This window comes from Dermacentor silvarum, chromosome 2, assembly GCF_013339745.2.
Source record: "Dermacentor silvarum isolate Dsil-2018 chromosome 2, BIME_Dsil_1.4, whole genome shotgun sequence".
Classification (NCBI taxonomy): Eukaryota; Metazoa; Arthropoda; class Arachnida; order Ixodida; family Ixodidae; genus Dermacentor; species Dermacentor silvarum.
In genome coordinates, this window is record NC_051155.1 from 171,833,955 (window position 1) to 171,848,741 (window position 14,787).

Genomic DNA, 14,787 nt, shown 5'->3' on the forward strand with positions numbered 1-14,787 from the left:
ATGCGGGTGTTCTGTGGCGCATAGAACGACATCAACGCGCGCCGCCGGCCACGTCTCCTTCCTTTCTCTCGTGCCATCCCGCCTCTGTATAGCAGAGAAGCCGTATACTGCACAGAGCTAGAGCCGTTCACATTCACGCGCACTGTCAAAGCACGCGCGCAGCGGCCTCTGAGAACAGTCGCTCGCACACAAGAGACGGAGACCAAAAAAGGAGTCCTGGTGGGCCGCGAGGGCTTGGGCGATTCAATATTTCCAAACCTGGCAGAGCCGGCGCGACGCACAATATAAGCCACCTTATCGTGGCGCGACACTCTCCTGCGCTCGCGAGAACAGTGAACGGGGGGCCCCGGCAGCGCTTCTGTGTAGGGGTGGCGGTGGTGGGTCTCCCCTCCCCTCTGTATATGTGGCGGAAGCGCTGGCTCCTGTCTTCCGGTGACTGAGCTGCGGTTTGGGATTAGGGACCTGCACCCTCCCAGCTTTCTCTTCTCTTTGAAGCCGTGTTCCTTCTACTTCCTCGATCCCGCTGGGGCTTTCCCCTTCTCGGGAGGTGTGAGCGGGCGTGTGTGTGTGTGTGTGTGTGTGTGCGTGTGCGGGCTGCCCGCCGCGTCCGGCGATAAGCGGCCCGACCCGCGAGCGGTGTGGCTTTTGGCGCCCTCCGCGGTCTCACCTGCTGTGGAGGAAGAGGGAGGAGGGAATGGCGCCGCGCAGGACGACCCAATTTGCGCTTTTCACGCGACCACAATGGACCCCCGTATATATATGTATATATAAGTACACGACGCGGAAAGCGCCGCTGTATAGTTTGGACGGAAACTGTGCATGTGGTGTATGAATTAAGCGTGATCCCGCACCGCGGCGTTGCGTGAACATTTTGGAGTGGACAGCTCAGCTATTGTTGAGCCTGGCTTCTGTTCTCCTCGAACACAAGAAATGAGAGAAAGGAAAGAGAGTTTTTTTTTTTTTTGTGTGTTGGAGAGCTTTGGCTGCATGAGCGCTGACGCGGAGTCGCCCCGCGGTAATGTCTGATACAGCGCGGTCATCATCGTACGAACAAACATCGAGCGTTGTTAGTTCGTGAATCTTGTCGCCCGTATCTCGATTAACTCAGCCGCTTCGAGAAAGCTTCGCGAGAGGCTCGTGATTCTTGCATTCCTCAGCTTAGTAGCATTAGCTGGGAGGAAAGTCGATTTCCTTTTGTTGCTCTTGATGAGCGTGCTACAGCGCACGTAACAGTATAAAATGCGGACAAAGTTTAAGACTAGTTGCGTCATCGTATATGCGTATAGAGCAAAAAGCTAATTGCGATGATAGAGCGTCCGAGCAATATTTAATAAAACGGGGATGGAACACTAGCTTCGCGAGTATGTATATGAACACGAAGGTTTTGATGTAAATCGTTTTCTTGCATCGCCCAAGGTCACGCACTTACCAGCGTTTCTTCAAGTAATTTGTTTTGTTTTTGGCTTTTTGATAAAAATGATTGAAATCTGACTTTCGAACGGATGGCCCTTGCTCAAGCCGCGCACTCTATCTCCAGGTCGTCTAAGAGATCAAAATTCAAGTCTTTGTCACTGTGCATGGTTCGCATTCATTCATGAATGCGAAATATTAAGAAAGAAAACGCCATTGCTTTATTGGCATCGTGATAGAGACAAGTTCAAGTCAACTTCGACTTGTTGGACAGACATGGAAGAAATTTGCTCTGCGCTTTCATGCAAACAGCATTAGCTTTCACAGCAGTGTCGTACGTATGTTGTCTGACACCTGTAGACTTAGTTGTTACTGTATACTAAGAAAATATTCACTCTTTCTTAACTATTAACGTCAGAGTCAGACCTTTATGTACGACGTTCACGGAATAGAATTGACCGTTCGCGGGATAGAACCCTCCGAGACCTTGGCGTCGGGTGTCACATAAAAAATACACGAAAGCTGCAGTGGTTCTTGAAGGCAGCTGAAATGTGCGACTACCTCAGAATTAGCTATATACTATAAAGGCGCTGCCATGCGCACCGTCTGCGTGAATTTTTTTTTTCACATTTCCTTCGCTTTCCTTACTGATTTTTTAAACACTTCTTACTGTAAGGTTGCACAAACAAGGTTATACAGCGCCGTTATGCGAACCGCTGTTCGAACATCTTTTTGACGGAGTACGCCCTACTTCTCAATTAATACTTAACGTGCTGCACAGTACAACTTACGTACTAGAAGCATCAGTCGAAAACCCACGTTAAACTTAGTGTCTTTCGCAGCTGTTATATTCTGTTACTTCAACCGAGCTGACGTGGTCAATTAAAACAAAATAAAAAGAGATAAGAAAGGGAGAGAAAGAAAAATACAGAAGAAAAAAAGAAAAACCGAGTTGGCCATGCTATAGTGGTTAAAGCACCTACCTCCCGAACGAGAGGGCATGCGTTCAAATCTTACTTTGGGGGCTATTTCTTTTTTTTTTCCATTCCATTTTTTTATTAGGATCGTATAAATTGACTATGGTCCTTAAATGCTCCTTTTAGGAGCATCGGGAAGTGTAACCTTGCTTCTTTAAGGAGCAACAAAAAAGAGCAACTATTAGTCTTTGAAGGAGTAACCACATGGAGCAGTTCCGTTCATCCCAACGCAGTTATATATACTCCCCAAAAAAGACTAACCTCCATGCCCAATTTACTCGCTTTTTTCTTAGAGTGTAGGATAGAGTGGCCGTACAAAACGTTATAAGACATTTTTATACCGCATTCGGTTAGGCATCAACTATTTGAAGTATACCTCTTGCACAAACCGCAATTAACGCATTTGACACAGTGGAATGTGCGAGATCGCGTAGCTCATGTGTTATGCGTCTGTAGGCGCTATGCGGTCTCAAGGGATACTATAACTTTTTTTCGCTCACATTTACGTGCCAGTTTGTTTCAGTTTCACCGTGTGCTTTAACCACTGCACAATTCTGGTAGTGAGGCTTTGGGTGCAAAGAAGGCTGCGATCTTAAACCTTCTTCAGAGACTCTGGCCTGGATCAAACACTCTACAGTCAGCTGTTACTCTGGGCGCTTGTGTATGTCGTGTGCATATGTGAATTCCGTGCGTGTAATTCGATACGCCACCCTCGTCATCTGCAGTATAGCATGCTAAGGTGCCAGACAAGCATCTCCAGCACCAATCAAAGAAGGCTTCTCTCTCGCTCTTCGAAAGTTTAAAACGAGATTTATTAAAATTAATTATTTGTCTCATAACCACTACGAGCTTACCTTTTTTTTTTTTTTTGCACGAATGGCTCGATTTTTCTTAACAGGAGACCAAATTAGAGATGCACACAGATATGGCGTTGTCACGCTAAGCTCGAGGTCGCGGATTCGATCCCGGCCGCGGCGGCTTCATTTTAATGAGGTGAAATGCAGGAAAAAAAATTTAAGCCAGTTCCACGCTTGTAAAATTTGATGAAACAGGGGAGCTCTGGAAGCGTGGGTGTATAGCGTAGTGGGTATGACGCTCACCTTCGTACCGTGACTAGCCGGGTTCAAATCCCGCTTCTCTCTCTCTTTCTCACTCTCTCTTTATTTCTCTATTTGTATTTTCCTTTCACTCTCTGTCTCTTTCTTACTCTGTCTCTTTCATTCTCTCTCTCTCTTTCTTTTTCTCTCTCTGTGTGTCTCTCTCTCTCGCTCGCATTCTCTCTTTCTCTCGCGCATATAGCAAGTTGTGTTACAATCGTGAGTACAACGCAATCATATGGTTACCATAAATGCGTGTTCTGCAAGCGTGGGTGTATAGCCTAGTGGGTATGACGCTCGCCTTGGGACCGTGAGTACCCGGGCTCGAATTCCGCCGCGCAAAGAAATTTATCTTGTTTTATTTATATCGCTCTCTGTCTGTCTCTCTCTCTTTCTCTCTTTGCACATCCTCTCTTCATTTCACACTCTCACCCCTTCGCTCGAAACTGCGAACACCGTCGATCCGTAGGGATCAACCTCGACCTTAAACAGCTCTGCTGTTAAAAAAAAAGAAAAAAAAAAAAAAAACCCGTGTGCTTTACATAGGTACACGAGGGGTCAAAATTAACCCGGAGGCCCTCACTATAAGGTGTGCCACATAATCATATCGTGGTTTTGGCGCATTAAACCCCATAATTTATTTGGACAGATCCACCACGGAGCTCTCCATTAACGCTACTCGCAAAAATTTGGAACATCAAAGCAGCAGATTTGTTGTTCCGCGCAAGTGCATGCACTCGTATACGTAACTGTCATCTCCGCACAATACGTTGCTAGCGGCAGCTTCGTGCATGCGACCGCAGCGCGCCGAGCGGAAGCAGGACCACTCCTCAACTTGGACTTTGTGGTACCCGCGATTGAGTCACAGTCAGGAAGGAAGGACTCCGTGTCGCCTGTCTCGTTCACCCAGAAAAGCCCGAGCATGAGTGCTCTCTTATCTTCTGTGCGCATTTCCTTTCATTTTCTGCTTCGCCTTCTTGCCGGATACGCCTCTTCTTTCACGTCCACTGCGTGAAACGGCCGCTAGGAGCCGCTCTCTTCGTTTGCTCCAAATGGGATCCGCGAGGAGCATCCTGCTGTGTATCGAGTCAGTACGTTTTCATCTGTGATTGCGCCACATCCGCAGTACCATTCTGTACCTTCCTGGGTATACCTAGTAAAGGAAGGCAGTGACGTCAGCGTAAACATTTTCTTCTTCTTTTTCTGGCTCTTCTTTTCATTGTATACAATAATATCTGTTTAGTCCAAGAGTCAAAGAAACACCCACTATAGCACGGTGGGGGGAAGGGGGGGGGGGGGGGGGTACTGTAGCGAACAATGTCAAAGAAAAAAAAATTCGTGCAAAAGTAAAATATAAAAAGAATAGGTAGAGAGGATGACGAGGAGGAGAATGAGAATAAAACGCATTGACGTTTCGAATCCCGTGCGATTACGTTTTCTCATGGAAGTGAAAGCATGAGATTTAGCCACCTTATCACCTTATAATGGTGTCTACTGCTCATTTTGCAATCATGGCAGCAATAAGTTATATATATATATATATATATATATATATATATATATATATATAATTATTCGCGTCCTGTATGTATGCAGGGTGTTTCAGCGAACATTTTCAAAAATTCTTAAAGGTTGCCTGTGGTAGATAGCACAATTCTAGTTCATGAGCTGGTCTACTCGAAAAGGCGGACATTACTTGCACAAGAGATTGAAATGCATGATCGAATAATTAACAAAAATGCACTAATTAAGTTTTTACCTAATTACCTGATGGCCCATATTGCAATTTACAAATTGTAGCCGTGGAGTTCGCAAGGCGGATCATCCCTCTTGGAACTAATTCTCGCGATGACACCAGTTTCTAGATATTAATTCTCAAACTTCGCTGAGAAATGCATTGGCGTTCCAGTTAGTCTCTTAACAAAACGTCGCTTTATGCATTGAAGCACAAAATTAACTGGAACGCCAATGCATTTCTCCGCAAAGTTCGGAAATTAATATCTCAAAACTGGTGCCATCCTGAGAATTAATTCTATGTGGATCCGCCTTGCGAACTCCTCGGCTACAATTTGTAAATTACAATATGGGCCATCAGGTAATTAGTTAAAAACTTAATTACTGATTTTTTGATTAGTCGATTATGCATTTCAATTTTTATGCAAATAATGTCCGCATCTTCGAGTAGACCAGCTCATTAACAAGAATTGGGCTATCTGCCACAGGCAACCTTAAATAAATTTTGAAAGTGTTCGCTGAAACACCCTGTATATATACAGGGTATATATACAGAGTATATATACATTCGAAGCCACAAAAAACGGAGTGTAGGCTTGCCCACATGCAAACTCCGTTATTTCTTGCCAATCGAACCGTCACAACGACGACGACGACTACGACACGCACACACACACACACACACAGACAGAGAGAGAGGGAGAGAAAGTACCTGTACTGGTACTGGTAAGCAAGTTGGTACGATAACCTTTGCGTGAGATGCTCACATTTTGTGATGATGATGATTTAATGGCCTCCCCTTTGAAACGGGGTAGTGACAAATAGTCACCTAGCCTGCTTGATATAATCAGGTCTGCTATACATGCTTTTAACAGCGGAGCTGTTTAAGCCGACCATCATCAGTCCGTAACGCGCCAACCGAAAATGTGGGCCGATCCAAGCGGTAGCGCAGAAAGGGTCCAAGCGCAATGGCACATACCCCTGTGAACTAGCGAAGGTGTCTAAGCTCGAGGAGGGTCCGTCGAGTGTACGGCGCAAAACATCGATAATTCATCAATAATCAATAAATTCCAGTACATGCTGCGGATGACTTGGTAGTGCTTAGCCTAGCCCAAATATGTGGCAGATAAGCTTCGCTGTAACTTTAGCCTTGCGCCACTAGTGCAAGCTACGCTAACTTTTTATCTAGCATTTTTGTATGCATTAATTTTTTTCCTTCAATATCTACCTTGTACCTCTACCTATGACTAAGAGATCAAATCAGGTCGTATCAATCTCTTCACTGCTTTTTTTTTTCACCAATACTTTAGGCATCTCTTGCTTATCTCGACTGCTGACCGGTTGCTGCTTCCGCCCACTTTAAACCCAAGCCTTTCTGGAAGGTGTACGTTAACTAGTGTTCTCACTGGTTGAATCTTTTCACATTCCATTAGGATGTGTTGAGTGGTCTCCGGATCTTTGCTGCAGCATACACATGTCTCATCTGGTTCCGAATATTTGCTCCGGTATGTTTTGGTCCTTAGGCAACCGGCTCGAGCCTAAAACAGCAAGGCACTGCCCTTTTTTTTTGTTATCGTACAGATTTTCCCTTCTCCTTTAGATGTGAGGCACATCTAAAGCCCGCCCTTTTGCTTATGTATGTCCTATTAGGGAACAAGTACGAAATGGTGCATTTCACATCATTGTTTTCATTAGGCCGGTCAGCGTCTATATGATAGCTCCGTCAAGTGCTGCTGCCGGACGGCATTCAGTTAAGGTCACTGTGTTTAGTGCCACTAGGCCTGTAAGTAACGGCACCGCCGTGTTGTCCTCCGGCGGTCATTCCACCAGACATCACTCTGAATTCTGTGGGGCATTTCATTGATGCATGTTCCCCCATGACAATATTATTAGCCCTATATACCAAATCTGATTTTGTGCCACACTCCTATTAATACAGCACTGTGAGCCCTGGGGCACGGATAAGTGACAGAAGCCCCACTTCGTGTGTCGATAAAATTGTTTCGTATACTCAAGCTATCCGAGAAAGCAACAGGCATACAGGCAGCTTTTTCCCATATATTATGGGCGGTAAGGGGAGAAGAGGGGGAGCGGGAGGAGAGGAATGAAAGGACACCAAGCCGGCGTACACCTCGCGCCATTGGCGTCACAGCTGCGTTTGACACTTGCTCTTTCAAAGGAAAATTAACCCAATTTTCATGTTCTGATTGCATACGCACGCCGCGGCGCACAATGGGCGCGGAAATTGTCATCTTCAGAACGATTTCTGTCACCCGAGCACGGCCCCCAGGCCTCGTTTATCAGCTAAAACGAGACGTTGGTGCAACGGAGGCAACACGTATACACGCCTATACTATAGCTGTCCTGCTCCCGAAGCGTCGAACACCGGCGGGAAGAACGCCGACGGTGTCGCGCGCCGCGCGGCTGCCATTCTGCGGCCGTCAAGCATGAATGCCTCCCGTAGTACAGCATGTATAGAGCCGGTCCTTTCATTGCAGGCGTTACGTGGTAAAGTGGAGTCGCGGCTAGAATAGGAAGCCGGTGCAGAGGCGGGAAGAAGGGGTGCGTAGGTGAGAGGAGGGTCCAGAGTGTCGCTTCACGCGGCACCTGCGATAAGGCAAAGGAAAACAAGAAAGGAAGAAAGAAAATGAACGAGGTAAATAAAAAGGCGCCGGTGGTCGCCCGAAGGGAGCCTCCCCTTTCCCTCAGCAACCGGTGCGCCCCGGCACCTTTGTGAATTTACGCCCAGCCGCAGGCACTCGCTACTCGTTACGCCCATATTGTGGTCGCGTGAATTCTTGGTACTTAACCCACAAGGCACGCTAAATGCGGCCGCATTGTCAAAGACACCCGCCCCCGTCATCCTCTCCGGCTTCCAGAGAGCGCTGCACAACCGCACTGCCGCGGACGCGGCACGAGCAGCCCGCTTTCTGCATCATCATCGGGCGAGCGCCACCGCCGCCTTCAGCACACGACTCCTGCTTGCTTGCTACGTGAAGCCGTAGCAGATAGCCCGTCGGCGTCGTTTTGCCCTTGCGACGCCGTCAGGCGCTCGTTCGATGTAGACGGGGTGCATATGTATATATACGGAATATTCTGGCCGTTGTTGTTGGCTCCCCAATGGGTGTCGCAGATACATAGACACCTTCAAAGGAGCGCTTACAAAGCCCCGTCAAATAGCGCATTCACCTGCGTTCTCTCTCGCTCCTTTCTCTCGCCTCAGATTCTAGACTCCCTTTTCCCGCCGCCTTTAGCATCGCGCCCTCGACTCCTATTCACTGAGTATACAGTCTAGTTTTTTTTTTTTTTTTTTTTTTTTCGCATGGAAGCCGTAGCAGCAGTGGCTCTCCGTTCTTTGCGTCCGCATACGCGGACGGGCGTAATGATGTCGCGTCTCGGCTAACATTTTTCTTTTCTTCGCAACCGGAAGGCCAGTGCGTCAGAGCCCGTCCGGCTGCGACCCTCGCCGTGAGAGGAATGGCCTGCGCTATGTCGCCTTTGCCTTTGTGCTTCTCTGCCTCCTCTAGTTTCAGCAGGTGCAGGCATTATACTTCGTTGTTCGCACGTAGCGTGCACGTAACAGTGCAAGGCGGGCTTCGGTGCCTCGGCCCAGCTGCCTCTGAACAGAGAGGGCGCCGATGAGCTTTTCGGAGAAGCACAGGCTGGTGGGATAGTTGGTATCACATTACGTGACGTGTGCGCAAACGGGGCACGCAGGACGACAAGAAATACCAAGATGCGGTGGTGTCAACAACTGATGGTTTATTGCACCTGATCAATACCTATATATGCATGATATACACATATACCATCGCACAACAGAAATGCCTGCACGAAGGCCTGATGCTTCTGAAGGAAATCTGACACAATTCGAGCGTGTTTGCAACACGTCCGAAATATCCTCGCAGTGCACCTTCGTCTGTCTCCCTTTTCACGGATGAGTTTCGTGACACGCGAAAGAAAAGAAACGAGATTTTTGGACGTTTTAGACGGTGTGTTACGCAGTGCTAAAAGAATAAGTGGAATGCTGGTAACTATCGTTCTGATAGTTCTGTGTCAAACGCCATTGGCTATAGTTATCGTACCTTCCGAAGGAGCACGTGCGCTTTACTTGAGCGCGAACAGTGAGCGAAGCTCAGTCAGAGCGGTGTGCGCACTTCAATTTATAGCATTATAGCATTCATTTTATAGCAATTAGCTACCAGAAAGAGAGAAAAAAAGGAAAGAATGGCAGAGACCTCAACCAGGACTTCACCCATTGTGCAACTCCGTATCGCTCCAGTCTGTCGGGCGACAGTGTATGCGTGTGAGCGCGCGCTCAGGACTGAATAAGCCCGGACAAAGGTCCCATGCTACCCTATACGCAGGAGAAAGGGGGTTTTGGGGGTTGAAAGATAGAGAGAGAGAGAGAAAGAAAGGGAGAGAAAGACAAGGAGGTTAGCCAGTGTGAATACCGGCTTGCTACCCTGTACTGCGAAAAGGGGTAAAGGGAATAAAAGGTGATAGAAGAAACAAATAAAAAAATTGAAGTAAGATAATTCGCGCAATAACGCGACCATACGCGCTACAACGTTCAAAGCCGGTCGCACAATTCACAAGCCCTTAAGAACTTCAGCAGAGCCCTTAAGGCCTTGAGTGCCGAAGCCCGTCTAGACTAGAGCACTGCACGGGCTCGGGCTTACCCGAAAGCCCTAGCCCGGCCCGGCCCGTGGGCCGGGCCGGGCCGGGTAGAACAGTTTTTTCACGGGCTCGGGCCGGGCTCGGGCACGGCGTGTACTTTTTGACCCGGGCCCGGGCCGGGCTCGGGTTTTTTGACGCGGGCCCGGGCCGGGCTCGGGCTTTGTGGTAGTGTGCATGTAACGTGAAGCGAGTTATTCTCGGGCGTCTCAACTATGAAAAACATTATTTTTCGGTCTCTGGCCGGGTTCGGGCCGGTTTCGTGTCGCGCTCGGGCCGCGCTCGGGCCTAAGGTAAAGGGCTGGCGGGCCGGGCCGGGCGGGTAACGTAGATTATTTCCGGGCCCGGGCCGGGCCCGGGTCTCGCCATAAAAGTTTTGATCGGGCTCGGGCGGGCCGCCCAATGTAAAAACGGGCCCGGGCCGGGCCCGGGCTGAAAAAATCGGCCCGTGCAGTGCTCTAGTCTAGACCAGTGTCCTAAAACTTTTCTTACCACATTGTAGCGGGGACAGTCACAGAATAGGTGCTTGATTGTCTCCTCGCAGCCACAGTTGTCGCAAGCAGGGCTTTCAGCCATTCCAATGCGGAAGGAATAGGCGTTCGTGAATGCCACGCCGAGACACAGGCGCACAGAAGTGTTGCTTCCGCTCGTGGTAACCCTGGTGGAAGACGGAGTTGCAGACGTCAAATAATCAAAATACAGAATACAGTGAATGTGTCGCTTTGTGTGGGACGTACACATCGAAACTTGCAGCCACTCACTGGGGTCTGTTGACTTCGGGAATTGCAGTAATGCACATATCGCTTTCCATAGGCTTGTGACGCATGTGTCGACAGTCCAACTACTTTTGTCACCGAGGATGATCTTGAATCCAGGTGATCTACCAGCAACCTGCCTGTTCCTTTAGGGCGAAGATGTTTTGCAGCCGTTTTAATTAGTGAAAAAAGTTTCAGTAGGGAAACGTTCTCAACAGGAGCAGCATAACATATAACAGCCGCCGATAGTGTTATCCTTTCTTCGTGGGAGTATCGCAGATAACGAAACGAGCATCGTGGCTTCATAAGCCGCGTGAGACAAACAAAGCGGCCCACCGACGATGATGCAACCGAATTGCTTATACACACTATACAGCGTTCCTTGGTTGCAATGCAAGTGCAAAACAGGTATTGCACAGCAGCGGGCAAACTCGTATTATAACGATAGCGGCATACAGTCGAACGCCTTTACAAGGAATGCCTCTACAGCGAAATTACATGTATAATGAAGAATTGATTATCTCCCGTTCGAATTCCTATCTTTCATATTTATCGCGAAAGCCTCTACATCGAAGACCGTTACAGCGAATTCATCTCTACAGCGAAGGAACTTAGGTGTCCCCGACACCCACCGTGGTGGCGTTGTGGTTACGGCGTTACGCTGCATGCTAAGCCCAAGGGCGCGGGATCGAGTCCCGGCTACAGCGGCCGCATTTCGATGGGGCCGAAATGCAAAAGCGACGCGTGTACCGTGCATTGGCTGCACGTTGAAGAAACCCAGTTGGTCAATACTATTCCGCAGTCCCCCACTACGGCGTGCCTCATAATCAGATCGTGGTCTTGGCACGTGAAACCCCAGAATTTAGTTTTTTATGCGTTGCCGACGGCTGAATTATTCCTTTACAACGAACGCCATACCATGTATACAGCGCAGCCGCCACTGCCGTCCACAGACGTCGCCGAGGCGCGTTCTGCGCTAGGCACCCTATTCTGCGCTATCGCTGACGGCAGCCCTATGGGGACGAACTTGACGATTGTGTCGATGTCAGTAGTATAGTCCTGCTGCACTGTTCCAGGTATCGCTGAGTTCGTTCGCTGCTTGTAGTAATGTTTCAGCGGCTGCGACGACAGACGAATACAGTGCAGCTGACGACGATAGGATGATGTAATCGTAACTGAAGATGTTTTCAAAGCCATCAATTGGGCGGAAAGGACTCGAATGTCAGTGAAGGCAACAGTGATGAAGATCCTGTATGCGAACCAAGAATGTTTGGCCACTGATCATGCTGTGAAGTTCGATGCAGTAAGGTTGGCTGCAATCGCACATTCTGTCAGACGAATTGTGTGCTAAAAAGTATGTATCTTAGTGACTCATTTCAATAAGTCTCTCTTGAATTCATGTTAAATAAAGGTTTTCCTTTGTTGAACATGCTTAAACTGCCCTATTGTGAGATGTATGCATCGTGCGCGACCTTTACAACGAAGTCTTTTATATAACGAAAGATTTTGTTGGACCGGAGGACTTCGCTTTGACTGTATTTGCCATGCCGTGTCAATATATACAGTTTCAACAGAAAGAAAGCGACATTTGTTAGGATAGAAAATCTGACAGGTTGGCCCGAATCAACGTTTTGACCTACTACTCAAAATTGGGGAAGGGGAAACGGAGTAAAAAGAGAAAGAGAGAAACGCGTTGGTGAGGACAAAAACGGTGGTCAATAAACGTGAACAGCGAATACTCTTCAAAGTTTCAAGCAAAAAAAAAAATGTCGTGGAATAACTTCATTTTTATTGATAGCTTTTAGGATAACACGACGACGGCAAGTGTCCGGCCTGGATCCTAAGCGAACCTTTTCAAACAACGGTTGATTGATGAATATTGCCCAAAGCTCTGCCAGCTATTGTCTTTCCACAGCATACCGCGGACAGATCCACAGCGCGTGTCTAGAGTCTCTGGTCTATCGCACTCATCGCAAACAGACTTCCTGCGCGGGTGATAAAAGTGTATGTAGCTCAATGAACGTCGCAATGCACACGGACTATAGGTGGCACCCTATAGGTGATTCATGATGGCGGACAGAGAAAGTATCAGAATTCACGACTGCGGCGTCCGCGTAGTAGCATGCCGGGCTTTTCCTAATCCTTCTCGTAACACACCGAGTGTATTCTTATTTTTTAGAGTTTATTCTCATCGGCTGGGGAAATGCCGCTGCCTTTTACAAAGCAGCTATCTCTAGGAGAGATTATGGGACACCTTGAAACGTACGAAAAAAGGATCCGGTGTCTAATCGAAGACGAAGAGATGTTCCGATGTTCAACGCCGGCCATCTAATTTGTTGCGGCGTCAAGACATGCAGTGCTCACGCTGTGACAATTCAAGGACTGTGTGTGTAGACGTCCCACATTCGAGGGACGTCTCACGTCCAAGCTTTTTGTTGCGTGTTGCAGCCGCAGTGGCCACACATGTTGCCACGCGTGCGCGCCCCGTAAATATAAATGAGCCTTGAATGTAATAATTCATGCCCCACGTAAATATAGATGACCAGCGTGCATAACCAGAAGTACGTGAGTGCTTGTTATGTTACGGCGAATGACGCCCTTGACCTCACTGAAGGATGTATGCGACGCGAAGCGAATCTAGAACGAACGCTTAAAGCGCCCAGAGTGCATCGTTATCGGTTTAAGCCGGAAAAAATACGCCGAACTTGTTTTCAAATTCGGTTGTTGCTTTTAATATACTTTTAATGTTCCTGTTGCTTTTAATATTCTTTCCATGGCGTAAATAGAAGCTGTTAACAAAACAGAAACGCGTCCGCGCATACCGAGTCACACGGTAACACCGTGCGAATACTCTGAAATATTTCTCGCGCTGGCCACTACGTGGCGCGACAGTCTGTGTGCATTGCGAATAGTGGTAACTTGTGCAGCAAGCTTGCAGGGCTTTCTTTTATGGTGGGCTGCAACTTCAATTGCAATTCTGCGTCGAGTCCGAAAATGTAGCTATGGTGGTGACTCGGATTTGCTTAATATGTCCCAGTATCTTTCGCGCAATAGTGTATTAGCATCTGGTCGTAAGACTGTGATGGACGCTTCATTATGGGCTATCTTTACCTCCTCGTCGGCGAGCTCATTTTTGTTTCGTAACAGTTCTCGAGCTCCTTCGGAGGACAGCTGATATCTGGAGTTTAGAGACGACACTGAAAAGAAGAAGAAGAGTAATAAGTTTATTCTGTTGTTTACTACTTGCAACAGTAACATGCCGCAAGTTAAACAGCGCCAGAAGATAAACATACAGGACCAGCGCTGAACTATACGAACTTCAGGACAGCTATACAAGGATACATGCAGTCGGGAGTAATTAGATGAGACCACCTACTGATCCCCACAAAGGGAACTTTGCACAATAGACGTTCCATTTATAAAGGCACAGTTTCATGAGGTTCCATTCTTTTCTTATGAGGTTCCATTCTTGGATGACCCCTGAACATTCATTTCTGATCATGAAACACGGCGTCTTCTATAGAATTAAGAACCAGTCTGGGTGCCTTAAGCTTGCTATATCTAAAGGATATGATAAGAGATGGCGGCAAGGCAAATATTATCCGCTGCAGCGTTTGCTTCAAGTATGTTGCACCTTCTGCCAGCACATGGATATGCTACAGACCCGCGGAATAGATGGATTAACCTCCTTCCTTTGAAAAGCGCGGGCCCACAACGCCGCAATGTCCACACAGAGGGCCTGGATCTTGGCAAGGCAATCAGACATAAATTCGAGAGCTACGTGTTTACAACACATCAGGATATGCTCGCAGTGCTCCTTGGTCGGTCCGCCCTTTGACGGATAAAGTTCCGTGACGCACGAAAGGAACGCGTGCCACGAATTCCGAGAATCGTCAGGTGTGCCTGCGGGCCATGATTGCATCTGAAATTCTCGTAACAACAGACATCGGAAGAAACGTGTACGGTATACACGTTCACATGCATGCCGCCGAGAAAAGTGCTTGGATCGAGGAAAGGTTGGGGCAGCTGGGCGCACGGCTTTTGTGATTCCGCAAAATTTCGACAGTTGATGGATGAATGCCATCGGCTAGAAGCGTCAGAAGAAAAAATAAACAATAAGACGCCGTGTGGCGATAC